Source organism: Crinia signifera, chromosome 3 (genome assembly GCF_055691185.1).
Source record: "Crinia signifera chromosome 3, ASM5569118v1, whole genome shotgun sequence".
Classification (NCBI taxonomy): Eukaryota; Metazoa; Chordata; class Amphibia; order Anura; family Myobatrachidae; genus Crinia; species Crinia signifera.
In genome coordinates, this window is record NC_139219.1 from 60,600,222 (window position 1) to 60,613,857 (window position 13,636).

Sequence of the window (13,636 nt, forward strand, 5' to 3'; positions counted from 1 at the left end):
TTCGGCAGTTTTTTTTTTTGGAGAGTGCTGTGGTTTATTACACCCACGTTGCTTTTGTGGGTGTCCTGTGGCCGCTGATCAGTGACGTACATCACTGAACAGCATTTTTGGCACAGGGTTGATATCATTTTTTTTCTGCAGTTTTTTTAAATTGTTTTTTTTTTTGGAGAGTGCTGTGGTATTTTTTTTTTAAATTGTTTTTACACCTGTTGCCTTTGAGCGCTGTTCAGTGACGGACGTTACTGACCAACATCTGTGCTCAATTTTTGGCGCAGGACCTTTTTTTTTTTTAACCCCTTCAATTTTTTTTTTTTTTTATTGGGATCAAATTCCTGTATAAAGTATTTTTTTTCTGCACTACATACACACTACACACTACATACCCCCCGTGTTGAAATAAAGTTTGTACCCCCCAACACTATACACGTGTTGAAACATTACACTTACAGAAACACAAAAATAAAAATGTCATCCCAAATGTCATCCCAGTCATCCAGAAGAATGTATTCAGCGGAGGAGGCATATGCCATGCTTGCCTCTGACTCTGACACAGCCAGTGATGCAAGCGGGGAATTTGAAGGATTCGTCTTAAGCTCCTCTTCCTCCTCTAGTGATGAGGGACCCCCTCAAAGACGCCCCCGTAGAGCAGCTGAGACCCCCCCCCAAATGATTGATCCCGTATGGACCCCACCACCAGACAATTTTGAGCCCCAGGTTCCTGAGTTTTTGGCCATCCCAGGAATCCAATTTGATTCAACAGGTCTCAGATTGACTTTTTCAAATTATTTTTCTCTGATGATTTTATAAATTTAATGGTGGACCAAAGTAATTTATATGCCCAGCAGTTTATTGCTCAAAACCCCACGTCATCATTTGCTAGGTGGACCCCTGTAGATGCAGTAGAGATGATGACGTTTTGGGGTCTGGTGTTACATATGGGCATAGTAAAAAAGCCAGAAATTAGGCAATATTGGAGTACAGATGTTCTGTACAGCACCCCACTTTACCGTATGGCCATGACTCGGACTCGTTTTGAGATAATCCTTAAATTTTTACATTACACCGATAATGCACAGTGCCCACCCAGAGATGATCCCACCTTTGACCGGCTATTCAAAGTCAGGCCGGTCATTGATCATTTCAGTGCCAAATTTGCAGAGATGTACATCCCTGAAAAATTTATTTGTATCGACGAGTCCCTTATACATTTTAAAGGAAGGGTTAAATTCCGCCAGTACCTTCCCAGTAAGAGGGCAAGGTATGGCATAAAAATGTATAAGCTGTGTGAAAGCACCTCAGGGTACACCCACAGGTTTAGGGTATATGAAGGGAAGGACTCAAGAATTGAACCGCCAGAATGCCCCCCCTCCCTCGTAGGTGTTAGTGGAAAAATTGTCTGGGATTTAGTGCACCCCTTCCTGGATAAAGGTTATCACCTCTATGTGGATAACTTTTACACTAGCATCCCCCTGTTTAAGGCCCTTGGTTCAAGAGGTACAGCAGCTTGCGGTACTGTGCGCAAGAACCAAAGAGGCCTCCCAAAAACGCACGTTGCCCAATTACTGAGAAGGGGTGAAAGCAGGGGAATATGCACCGAAAATATGTTGTTGGTCAAATATAAGGACAAGAGGGATGTCCTTATACTGACAACAATTCATGGAGACAGTACCACCTCCATCCCTGTACGAGGTACCAGTACCCACACCTCAAAACCTAATTGTATCCTAGATTACAATAAGTACATGGGCGGAGTGGATCTTTCAGATCAGGTACTGAAGCCGTACAGTCCCCTGCGGAAAACAAAAATCTGGTACAAGAAGCTGGCCGTGTATATCATCCAGATGGCACTGTATAACGCTTACGTGCTATTCCATTCTACCAGCCAGAGGGGGACATTTATGCACTTTCAAGAGGAAGTCATAAAGGGCCTAATTTTTGGGAACCAGCAGGCAGAGGGCCCCAGTACTTCTAGTACTGGCTCCCGTATTGTACCAGGGAAGCATTTTCCTAACGAAATCCCCTCCACTGCAAGAAAGGGCAGGACACAAAAAAGGTGCAAAGTTTGCTATAAAAAGGGAATAAGAAAGGATACTATTTTCCACTGTGAAACTTGCCCCGACAAACCCAGCCTATGTATAAAGGAGTGTTTTAAAATATACCACACATCTATGGATTATTAGGTTCATCATTTCACCGTGCTTCGGGGGTCTTGCTAATGCCACATAGCACCCACCATTCATTCCACCAGATTCTGAGCTGCAAAATCCAAAAATCACTCCTTCCCTTCTGAGTCCTGCCATGCACCCAACTGGTATTTTTGGTCACATATGAGGCATTGCCATACTCGGGAGAAATTGGGGCACAGATTTTGGGGTGCTTCGTCTCCTTCATTCCTTGTGAAAATGAAAAATTTGGAGCCAGAACTGCATTTTTGTGTAAAAAATGTAATTTTTCATTTGCACAGCCCAGTTGTATCAAAATTGGTGAAACCCCTGGGGGTTTGAAATGTACACTATACCCCTAGATGAATTCCCTGAGGGGTGTAGTTTGCAAAATGGGGTCACTTGTGGGGGGGTTCCACTGTATTGGTGCTTCGGGGGTCTTGCTAATGCGACATAGCACCCACCAACATTCCACCAGAATCTGTGCTGCAAAATCCAAATATCACTCCTTCCCTTCTGAGTCCTGCCATTTTTTGGTCACACATGAGGCATTGCCGTACTCGGGAGAAATTGGGGCACAGATTTTGGGGTGCTTTGTCTCCTTCATTCCTTGTGAAAATGACAAATTTGGAGCCAGAACTGCATTTTTGTGTAAAAAATTTAATTTTTCATTTGCACAGCCCAGTTGTATCAAAATTGGTGAAACCCCTGGGGGTTTGAAATGTACACTATACCCCTAGATGAATTCCCTGAGGGGTGTAGTTTGCAAAATGGGGTAACTTGTGGGGGGGTTCCACTGTATTGGTGCTTCGGGGGACGGTCTTGCTAATGCGACATAGCACCCACCAACATTCCACCAGAATCTGAGCTGCAAAATCCAAAAATCACTCCTTCCCTTCTGAGTCCTGCCATGCACCCAAATGGTATTTTTTGGTCACATGTGAGGCATTGCCGTACTCGGGAGAAATTGGGGCACAGATTTTGAGGTGCTTTGTCTCCTTCATTCCTTGTGAAAATGAAAAATTTTGAGCCAGAACTGCATTTTTGTGTAAAAAAATGTAATTTTTCATTTGCACAGCCCAGTTGTATCAAAATTGGTGAAACCCCTGGGGGTTTGAAATGTACACTATACCCCTAGATTAGGGCTGGGCAACACCGGCCCTCCAGATGTTAATGAACTACACATCCCAGGATGCTTTGCATTAGTTTTGCTATTTGGCCATGCTGAAACTGATGCAAGGCATGCTGGGATGTGTAGTTCATCAACATCTGGAGGGCCGGTGTTGCCCAGCCCTGCCCTAGATGAATTCCCTGAGGGGTGTAGTTTGCAAAATGGGGTCACTTGTGGGGGGGTTCCACTGTATTGGTGCTTCGGGGGTCTTGCTAATGCGACATAGCACCCACCAACATTCCACCAGAATCTGAGCTGCAAAATCCAAAAATTACTCCTTCCCTTCTGAGTCCTGCCATGCACCCAAATGGTATTTTTTGGTCACATGTGAGGCATTGCCGTACTCGGGAGAAATTGGGGCACAGATTTTGGGGTGCTTTGTCTCCTTCATTCCTTGTGAAAATGACAAATTTGGAGCCAGAACTGCATTTTTGTGTAAAAAATGTAATTTTTCATTTGCACAGCCCAGTTGTATCAAAATTGGTGAAACCCCTGGGGGTTTGAAATGTACACTATACCCCTAGATGAATTCCCTGAGGGGTGTAGTTTGCAAAATGGGGTCACTTGTGGGGGGGTTCCACTGTATTGGTGCTTCGGGGGACGGTCTTGCTAATGCGACATAGCACCCACCAACATTCCACCAGAATCTGAGCTGCAAAATCCAAAAATCACTCCTTCCCTTCTGAGTCCTGCCATGCACCCAAATGGTATTTTTTGGTCACATGTGAGGCATTGCCGTACTCGGGAGAAATTGGGGCACAGATTTTGGGGTGCTTTGTCTCCTTCATTCCTTGTGAAAATGAAAAATTTTGAGCCAGAACTGCATTTTTGTGTAAAAAATGTAATTTTTCATTTGCACAGCCCAGTTGTATCAAAATTGGTGAAACCCCTGGGGGTTTGAAATGTACACTATACCCCTAGATGAATTCCCTGAGGGGTGTAGTTTGCAAAATGGGGTCACTTGTGGGGGGGTTCCACTGTATTGGTGCTTCGGGGGTCTTGCTAATGCGACATAGCACCCACCAACATTCCACCAGAATCTGAGCTGCAAAATCCAAAAATCACTCCTTCCCTTCTGAGTCCTGCCATGCACCCAAATGGTATTTTTTGGTCACATGTAAGGCATTGTCGTACTCGGGAGAAATTGGGGCACAGATTTTGGGGTGCTTTGTCTCCTTCATTGCTTGTGAAAATGACAAATTTGGAGCCAGAACTGCATTTTTGTGTAAAAAATGTAATTTTTCATTTGCACAGCCCAGTTGTATCAAAATTGGTGAAACCCCTGGGGGTTTGAAATGTACACTATACCCCTAGATGAATTCCCTGAGGGGTGTAGTTTGCAAAATGGGGTCACTTGTGGGGGGGTTCCACTGTATTGGTGCTTCGGGGGTCTTGCTAATGCGACATAGCACCCACCAACATTCCACCAGAATCTGAGCTGCAAAATCCAAAAATCACTCCTTCCCTTCTGAGTCCTGCCATGCACCCAAATGGTATTTTTTGGTCACATGTGAGGCATTGCCGTACTCGGGAGAAATTGGGGCACAGATTTTGGGGTGCTTTGTCTCCTTCATTCCTTGTGAAAATGAAAAATTTTGAGCCAGAACTGCATTTTTGTGTCAAAAAATTAATTTTTCATTTTCACTGCCCAGTTGTACCACAATTGGTGAAACCCCTGGGGGTTTGAAATGTACACTATACCCCTAGATGAATTCCCTGAGGGGTGTAGTTTGCAAATGGGGTCACTTGTGGGGGGGTTCCTAACTTTTAGCATCTTATGGTGCCTAGAAACCTACATGGTGCCTAAAAAATAATCTCATAAAAAGGAGGCTCCAAAATCAAGTAGGTGCTCCTTCTATTATGAAGCCTGTGGTTTGGTCAACGTGCACACTAGGGCCACATATAGGATATTTATGAAAACAAAAGAATTGGGGGAATCAATTTTTAGTCACATTTCTCTAGTAAAATCTACTGTGTTCCTTAGAAAAATGTATTAAAATTGCAAATCTGCAAAAAAAATGAAATTTTGAAATTTCACCTACACTTTGTTTTAATTCCTGTGAAACACCTAAAGGGTTAACAAACTTCCAAAATGCTGTTTTGAATACTGTGAGGGGTGCAGTTTTTGAAATGGCATCATTTATGGGGGTGTCTCACATACAAGTCCCTCAAAGTCACATCAGAACTGAACTGGTCCCTAAAAAAATCAGTGTTTGAAATTTTCTTGAAAATTTGAGAATTTGCTATTCATATTTTAAGCCTCCTAGTGTCCAAAAAAATGTTTGAAAATGTTGAAATAATGATGGAAACATAAAGTAGACATATGGTCTATGTTAGTTATTAACTATTTTGAGTGGTATGATTATTTGTCTCACAAGCAGAAAATTTTACATTTTGAAAATTGCTAAATTTTCCATTTTTTTACGACATTTTGGTATTTTTCACAAAAAAACACAGACTGTATCGACCCAAATTTACCACTAACTTGAAGTACAATGTGTCACGAGAAAACAATCTCAAAATCACTGGGATAAGAAAAAGCAAAAAAAAGTTATCCCCACTTAAGTGATACCTGTCAGATTTGAAAAAAAGGGCTCTGTCAGGAAGGCAAAAACAGGCTGCGGCGGGAAGGGGTTAATGTATGAGAGCAAAGGACAATCAATCAAATTTTCTCTCAAATGCTTGAAAACAGACAGTGGCCATACAGACACATTTGTTAAAGCCGTATGATTAAATAAATTAATCCAAACAATCTGTTTTTTTTTATATCTGTTTTCCAGCATTTGGGAGCAAATGGTCGAATGTCATTTGCTCTCATGCATTGGCAGATTTTTGTTCCCACCAGACAAATTGGACAGATGAATCTGTAGGTGTGCATCCAGCTTAAAGGCCCCACACACTACTCTGACTTGTCCTAAGGACAAGTCGAACCAGTTTGCCCTTGAGAGCCCCCCCCCCCGACAGCTCCCCAGGAGGCTGCTTACGATTTGGCACTTGATGTTCAAATTATACATGCAATAAATCGCATGCAATTTTTTTGCATGTATATCCCCGGGGAGCTGGAAGCGGCGGGGGGATGGGCAGCAAGGTCCCTGTGGCACTGGGCAGTAAGTCAGCGGGGTCCGTGTGGCAGCGCAGAAAGGGCTACTGAATTTTAAAACACTGGCTGGACACTGATTGGCTGAATCTCAGTCAATCAGCGTCCGGACAGTGTTTCTCAAATTCAGCAGCGCTTTCCATGCCTCCCCATGGCAAATAGCGCTTAGTTAACAGCCACCGCATAAAACCCGCTGACTTACTGTCCAGCATCTCATGGACCCCACTGCCCACCATGCATCACACATACGCCGTAGGTGCCTAGACCCCGATGCTGCATATAAGTATGTGACAGTGGTGCTTAGGTACGGATGGGACTAAAAAGCACCTGCGATGTGCCACTGGTGTGTCCGATCCGACAGATTGAACCTGGAGTAGTGCATTGGGACGATGCATGTCCCGATGCACGGGACCACAGATCGGGTCAGATGAGGTATCAAACACATCTGATTGGGACCATTTCTTGGCCGGATCCTCCTGGATCTGTCTAAATCGTCCCAAATTGGACAAGTGTATTCAGGGCTGTCAACAGAAATTATGGGGCCCGGGACTGTCAAAAAAGGCATGGCCCCCCTGTATATGTATGTATGTATATATGTATGTGTGTGTGTGTGTGATAGAGATAGAGAGAAGGGAATAGGTGGAAATGGAAGAGGGAGGGTGAGAGAGAATGAATAGGGGAAATTGGAAAGAGTGAGAAACAGATGAGAGAGAGGGAAAGGAAAAATTGAGAGAGAGAGAGAGAGAGAGAGAGAGAGAGAGAGAGAGAGAGAGAGAGAGAGAGAGAGGAGCAACAGAGATCAGAATGAACAAGCCTACATAATACAAGTACTCACTGTGGTGGGGGGCTGACAGGGAGATCCTTCCTGCAGTGTTTTCTTTGGATCCCTGTGACTTGCTGGGTCCTCCTCCTCCTCCTCCCCTCATCCGCACAGGCAATGCACCATCTCCATGCAACACTCTGTGCCTCCTGAGCAGCTCTTCCCGATAACTGCTTCAGGCATCCATTAGTCTGGTCTGCTACGGTCCCAGCCAGCAGGGGCTGCTGGGACATGTAGTTTTGTTTTAAGTGCATGGCTGCCAGACACTTAAAACAAAACTACATGTCCCAGCAGCCCCTGCTGTTCGAGACCAGAGCAGAGTCTGGCTGCAGCAGAGCCGATGGACACACATGACCACGGGGACAGAAATCAGGGGCAAATAGATAGTTGGTAAGGAGCTATTTAATATTTATAGTTGTAGGACCAGGTCCGGGCCCCCTTCTTTGTCAGGGCCCAGGACTCCAGACCCCACAGACCCTCCCTGTCGGAGGGCCTGAGTGTATGGGCACCATAAGAGTATGTATAATTATTATACATTTCACTGCAGTTTGGAAAAGGACCCTGGCATTAAGGCTAATAGAATCCCCCAAAGATGAGATTGACAGTCTGAAGATTATCGCTGCCTGGCTATCAGTGGATCTGGTCGGAAGATCGTCGGTTCCAACCTGGTCAAGGAATTGGGAAATCGGAACATAGGTGTTTGGGGGCCTTTACTGTAGTCTCGCCCCTTATACACATACAACATTGTTTGGAGGTTTATTGCTCTTTGTTATTCAAAGTTATGTGAATTAACACTTGCTGTACCATCAATATGTCATGGTGTAATATCTATCTATCTATCTATCTATCTATCTATCTATGTATCTATCTATCTATCATCACTCTGCATCACATCATTCTGCAATTTATCATGAACCCCGTAAAGCAGGTCACCTGTTTGCTATTATTCTATTAAGTCACAGAAGAAATGTCCCCAAGCTACCCAGCAATGCGGTTGTGTGGTGTGTGAATGCATGTCCCTGCCTGCTCTCCCCTGGTGATTCGCTGAGCTACATAAGAGATTCACGGATGATTTCCACTTTGGAACAGCAGAGGGCAGCAAAGGCAATGTGTGCATAATGTGTAATGCTGTACAACAGGGAGAAATGCAGCTAAGAGGGCAGGGGGCCCCGTGGAGAGGGAAGGGGGGCCCCATGGTGAGGTCAGGGGGCCCCACGGAGAGGGCAGGGGGGGCTCCGGGGAGAGGGCAGGGTGGCCAAGCGGAGAGGGCATAAATATGAGTTCCCAGAGCTGCTGTCCTCATTCTGCTGCAGCCTCTTGACAAGACAAGTCATACTCTAGAGAACTCAAAGCAGAAATATATTTCAAAAGAGTCATAGTTGTCATGCCTGGTGCTGAAGTGTCAGCAATACCATTCCGGCCTCAATATCGGCCTGTGGTCCTGGAGCCAAGATGGTATGTGATGAGAAGGCAGCCAACATGTGAGGGGGTCTCTATATTTACAGAGGCCACTCCCCAAACCATAGCCAAGGCCAAGCCGATGACCGAGGGCAGGGCCAAGTCGTCAAACCTTGTTACTGACAAGCAGTCAGCCCTGCTCATGCCCAAGCAGTCATTCCCGGTCAAGCCGAAGCCGGCAGTCCCGGTGAAGCCAAAGCTGGCAGACCTGCTCATGCCCAAGCAGTCAGTCCCGGTGAAGCTGAAGCCAGCAGTCCTGGTGAAGCTGAAGCCAGCAGACCTGCTCATGCCCAAGCAGTCAGTCCTGCTCATGCCCAATCAGTCAGTCCTGGTCAAGCCAAAGCAGGCAGTCCCGATGAAGCCGAAGCCGGCAGACCTACTCATGCCCAAGCAGTCAGTCCCGGTCAAGCCAAAGCCAGCAGTCTTGGTCAAGCCGAAGCCGGCAGACCTGCTCATGCCCAAGCAGTTAGTACTGCTCATGCCCAAGCAGTCAGTCCTGCTCATGGCCAACCCGGAAGATATGGTCAATGATGCTGCCATATGCACACCTGATTCCCCAGCTGAGCAGATGAAACCTCGCTCACTCAGGTCAAGGGTCTCCAAAATCATGAGACGTGCATGCTGCAGATGGGCGACAACTGACTCAGATTAAACCCCCCCCCCCCTATCTGCCAACCCACCTGATGAGACTATGATATTCTATGCTGTGCTTAACTATGCTATGGAAAGACTATGGTCTTATGTAGGGTACACACCAGGACGATCCGCTCACGATGCACATCTCGGGTCGTCAGTGTCTCGTCCGACCCGCTTACGATCACGCGGAGCGCACGACCCACTCACAATGTGCATTGTGAGCGGTTTCCGATCCGATGGCGACCCGCACCCGGGTGTATGGTCGTTTCCAGATTCTACCTGCTGCATGTAGGATCTGAATAACGACCGTCCGACCCGTGGGGCCGCGCATCCGATCGGAATCGGATCAGAACAGGACAGAAAAGGGCCCAATCACCACACAATCTACATCCAATCGGTCGGAATTGGATCTAGATTGATAGGATTGGACCCTTGTTGTCCTGGTGTGTACCCAGCATTAGTATAGCTTAGCTAAGCACAGCATAGAATAGCAAATGGTATTAATGCTGAAACAATTTGGTTTAAAACACTAATTGGACTGGATTGCTCTGCAAAAAAAATCTATAGGTATGTAATCATTGTTAAAAAAAAAAAAATTCTAACCTTTATAGTACTAAAATGTGTAAGGTACTCAGATTTAAAATAATTCATGTTATGACCCATCTCCATTTATAAAATAGAAGGTGAATAAAATACTTCATAACTACCTGATCTTGGGGATTCCATTCCTATTCCAATTTATTGTTGAATGAATTTAAGCACATTTAAGGTATGTTCAATACAAAGGTCATTATTTAATTAACCTATTCAATTAGTGGTATTAAAAAAATTATATATGAAAAGAATTTATGTAAAAATGAATCTATAATTATTTCTACATAATTGTAGTACATATCTAATGATATGAAGGATTATTCACCGGTCTAAAAGTTCACCTACCGGTCACCAACACGTGGAGTCTCAATATAACAGACCCAGATAATCTTGAATTAAAGAGAAACAATAATATCATTGGAGGTATATACCTGATCCAATAGATCAATAAATCTAAACTGGATAAATTAAAAGACTGCATACATAAATATAAATGAAAATAGTGTTTTATACATTACTCTCTAGTTCCTTGCACTTCTGTTTACTTCTGTGTTCCCTTCACCTATAAGTATATTGTTCTACAAATTCATTGTATTACCAATTATACCCCTTTTACACCAAAACGCCGGGTCGCACCCGGCTTTTTTAGACCCAGGTTCAAGCCGGGTGCGACCCGGCGTTTAGTGCAATTTACACCGGGCGGACAGCCCGGCCCGCACCCGCCCCCGCCCCCCTCCCCCGTGCTTGGAGATGACAGGATGATGTCATCTCCAAGCGCCAATCACCGCCGCCGCCGGACTGGAACGCTGCTGGGGGCAGCCCAGCACTAAGGTAAGCTGCTGGGCTGCCCCCAGTCCCCGCGCACACTCCCCCCGCCGTCGCACAGGAGGTGAATGGATGCCGCACACAGGCATCCGTTCACCTCCCTCCCCCGCCGCCGCTGCTGTCTGCAGGGTATAGCAGACAGCAGCGCCGGCTGTCAGTGTCAGGCTGACAACCCGTCCAACCTGCGGACGCTGCGGTCCGCAGGTTGGACGTTCCCCATTCATGTAAATGGGAGCCGGGTCATCCGACCCGGCGTTCCCATTTACACCGCCCTCTACCCAGGTCCTAGCCGTGTTCTACCCAGGTCAGGACCTGGGTAGAAGTCCCGTGTAAAGGGACACGGCGTTAGGGATTTACACTGCCGAAGATCCGGGTCTGACCCGCCGCTGACCCGGATTTTTCGGCGGTGTAAAAGGGGTATTACTAACAATTTGTACTAATTCTTTTATATGTAATGTCATTGTATGATAAATTTACTGTAAATTATAAATGTATATTATACTTTTTAGATTGTAAGAAACCCCTGATGAAGTCTCTGAAGGAGACGAAACGCGTCAGTAATTGATCACAACTCTTTGAAAATAAAAAGGAAAACATCCTTCAAAAATAGAGCTACAAGTGTATTTATTTTATTTATTTTAGAATTTTAGAAGATACATACATAGGGCGCTGAAGACACTATTGTGGTTGTGTTTGGATTGTTGGTTCTTACTAGTAGGGAACTGTGTCAACAGCGACCCCCCTTTTTTAATCAAAATTAGCGCAACATCGGAGATTGTGTTTTATATATATATATATATTTATATATATATATATATGTAAGCCTCAGGGCGGGATGCACTACCATCTGCCGCGCCTTACCGCAGGAGCCAGCAGCAGGATGAGGGGGGAGAGCCGCCCGGGACCCGCTCACCCCGCCATCCCCCATCCCCCATCGGCTGCTTTACAAAGGTCAGCTCTTATTGCAAGACCTGCTGTTTGAGATACTAATCACAAATGTAAGTATCCGCCTTACCGCAGCGGCGGATACTTACATATGTGATTAGTATCTCAAACAGCAGCTCTTGCAATAAGAGCTGCCCTTTGTGAAGCAGCCTGTGGGGGATGGGGGGGATGGGGCGGGGGGGCGGGTGAGCGGGTCCCGGGTGGTTCTCCCCCTCATCCTGCTGCGGGCTCCTCCTCCCTGCATGTGGAAGGTGCAGTATGGGGTTAGGGAGGAGGAACTCACTGGTCCAGGCAGCACAGCAGGAGGCTGCCCGGACACAAGTGAGCCATGGGGGTCTGTGCGGGGCAGTGGGGGATGCGGTAAGAAGACCATAGAGGAAACCTGGCATGCGGGTTTTCCTGCATACCAAAATGCGGTAAAAACCCCGATAATCGGATTTTCCGGCATTTTTGGTTTAGTGCATCCGGCCCTCAATCCTTATCTGTTTGAGGTGAAGTACCGCAAGTAACCACTAGAGGCCACTCGATGGACTAGATTACTCCTTAACAGAAAGTGATAGCAAAATGATCTGATTTTAAACTTGCTGTATATGGAGAGAGGGAGCTGTGAAGATACAGAGGTAGGAGCAGATAGGGATTAAGCCGCCATTTTGACTGGCTTCTAACTACTTATAACCATAATGTTTCCCTTCACAGTATGTAGGGAATGTATCACTTTTACGTAAATTACTATAATGGCATCCTAATAAAACCTGGAAATGATACACAGCCCACAGTTTATGCCAGATTATATATATAATTATATATATTAGATCTATCTATCTATCTATCTATCTATCTATCTATCTATCTATCTATCTATCTATCTACAGTTGTGCCAGCATAATAAGCTGTGCCGTAGAATTGGAAACAAAACAGTGAGCCTGATTCAGACCTGCTCGCTGGGCTGCAGATAGCCACCCCCCAAAAGCAAGGCCCCCTCCCCCCCCAGCTCTTACCCGCCTCTGTGCACGGCTGCGAACGTGTACGCAGTCGTTCACACAGGGAGGAAATCAATAATGAGGACTTAATCAACACTGTGAGGGTCATGGGGAGAATGCAGGGGAACACCCAAAAAACGCAGGTGGCATGACCCCAAGTGCCTGCAGGGTGTCAATCACCCTATGAGCAGAGAGCCAAGGCTACCCATAGCTTGCTGCCTGTGGGCATACAACTTGAACATGCGCACAGTGTGTGGCCACGGTAATTCAATAATTGGACTGGCCTGAATCGGCCCCAGTATCAGTAATAAAACACAACTGGGAAATGATATACAACCAGGTAACAGGGAACCGCTCACAAGCTTACAATCTATAAGTTACTTTGTGTACAGTATATGAGTATGGTGGTCAGCAACTCTGAGGTGGCATAAACATAAATATAATAATACTAGAAATAGTGGTGATATCTATTATTGCTGTTATATGGATTGCTTTTTCTATAGTAATTGTTTTATTAGACCAGGGTTGCCTACCCTCCCGGAAATCGGGTCCCCCTCCCGGCCCCCACGGAAAGGGTGGCAATCCTCCCACATATCCCCCCCAGCCCCCGCGACGTGTGCGCGATCGCAGCATTTTAGCCCCGCCCCCCGCCGTGCAATGCCTGAAATACTGACATTGCAAGGCGGGGCGCGGGGCTAAAATGACGCGCCGCTGTAGGCACGCCCCCCAACAGGGCAGCATCTGTGTGGCCACGCCCCTGAACCTCCTCTTTTTCACTCCGGGATATGGCCCCGCCCCCTTGCCTAAAAGAGCTGGCTGCCCTCTCCCGGAGAGACAGCATCATTGGCAGGTGAATCAACTCACATCTGCTAATAAAGAATTTTTTTACATCTACCTTTCTAAAAGTGTGCGGAGGTAATGGGTCAGCTTACTAATTAGCTGAAACTG